Source organism: Diadema setosum, chromosome 11 (assembly GCF_964275005.1).
Source record: "Diadema setosum chromosome 11, eeDiaSeto1, whole genome shotgun sequence".
Taxonomy (NCBI): domain Eukaryota; kingdom Metazoa; phylum Echinodermata; class Echinoidea; order Diadematoida; family Diadematidae; genus Diadema; species Diadema setosum.
The window spans coordinates 15763947-15765800 of NC_092695.1; positions in this window are offsets into that span (position 1 = coordinate 15763947).

Sequence of the window (1854 nt, forward strand, 5' to 3'; positions counted from 1 at the left end):
TTATTATTATTATTATTATTATTATTATTATTATTATTATTATTATTATTATTATTATTATTATTATTATTATATACATGAAGTACTCAGTGAAAATACAGCTGTGTACATTGGATCAGGGAGGTGTTACAGAGATGGAGTGGCAACTCTTCGTAATTCATGCAAACACATGTTTGGGTTCAAGGCGTTACAATGGGATGTCTAGCATTCCATTACGCTTTGAAGTCATGCTCGGCACCGCTCTAGTTGCAAGACGAAGTTCGGAGACGAAGAACGCATTTCACCTTTCGTTGAATTACAAGCTTTATTTCACCGCAAAATTTTATATGAAATACTCGAATTGATTTAGAATAGTTTAGGAAAGAATTCAATATTATTAACATTATTCGCAAATCGAAAGGAAATGAAAAATTAGGCCCTCTTAAAAACTTTTTTTTTTTTTTTTTTTAACAATGCGCACATTTCCGCATGTTAATTTTCTATCTTTTAATAAGGGATATTTTGATCTTTCAAATAAAGTACTCCGTTAAAGCGTGTTTCAGCGTGTTTTTAAACTATTTGCTGTTAAAATTGTGAGTTTTACACTGCATTTTGATTTGCTGCTACAATTCAAGGTACACAAATTCATTGTTGCCATCACATTGAAAGAGAGAGCGAATTGCAGGAAGAGCCGATTATTGATGCTCTCTTTTGTCAAAGCACATGGGTAACACCTGTAGTTGAACGCATAACTTCTCGGCGGTGCCGCGCATGACTTCAAAGGAGAGCTTTAGTTGCCTCTCCTTCTCTAGCACCTCCCTGATTGGATCAAAGTCCCAGGCTTACAGACATAGAGACCAATCTCATTATCTGTACATTATGTTGAAGGAAGAAGAGGTATATTTATCGATCAGAACCCATAGATTGATATTAGTCTAGCCTTTGACCGTTCACGTGCCAAAATGATCAACACCAAGGTTGGGGGGGGGGGGGGGCATCTATGAATCCGCCATGAACAAACTTGAAACTTCAGTCTTCGATGTACTTACTCATTGTATGAATTTACACCTGCCAAGTTTGATGATACATGTAAATCTTCACGAGGTTTTCAATAAGAAGATAAAAATGTACAAAAGTTAATACGTACGACGGACGACGCACGACGGATGAGTGATCGCAGTAGCTCACTTGAGCCGTCGGCTTAGGTGAACCAAAACTTGTACTCCCGGGTTTGCCGCCCTTGCGTGAAGAGTATTTTGCTTCTTAGTTTTGGAAGGAAAAGAAATTGACTGAAGACTTGTACACAAGAAAATCGGAAATTTATGAGGCCATGACGCTACCACCTCATCTTATTTGCTTCATTGACATAATGGAAACATGTTATTCCACAAAACTTTCCTCTCTTGTCTAATCTCAATGACTTTTTTGTTTTTGTTTCTTTTTAATTTCCAATGTGTGTATGGCAGGCCAAGTTTAATTTAATCAGCATCATCATACATCATATTGCTCTTACGTCATCTATGGATATGTAAAAAAAATGCAGGTACAACTAATACTGAGAGAAAATAATTTTGATAAAAGCTTATTTTTTTTAAACAAATGTTATTTCATTACATCCCCACTTGTTTTGTTTTGTTTTCTTTCAACAATTGGTGTGTTGAACTTTCTTCCTGAACTCTCACATGACAAAGAACATTTTGTTTGACTTACAAATTTGAATAAAGAGCAAATATTTTTATATATATAATATGTATAATAAAACTGTAGAACGCATTGTAATACATTGTACGAGTCACTCGGTAGTACCAAAGTTTCATTCGGGATAGGAGGCATTCTTGACAGCAAAACGAATTCATTGACACGCGGAAATAATAC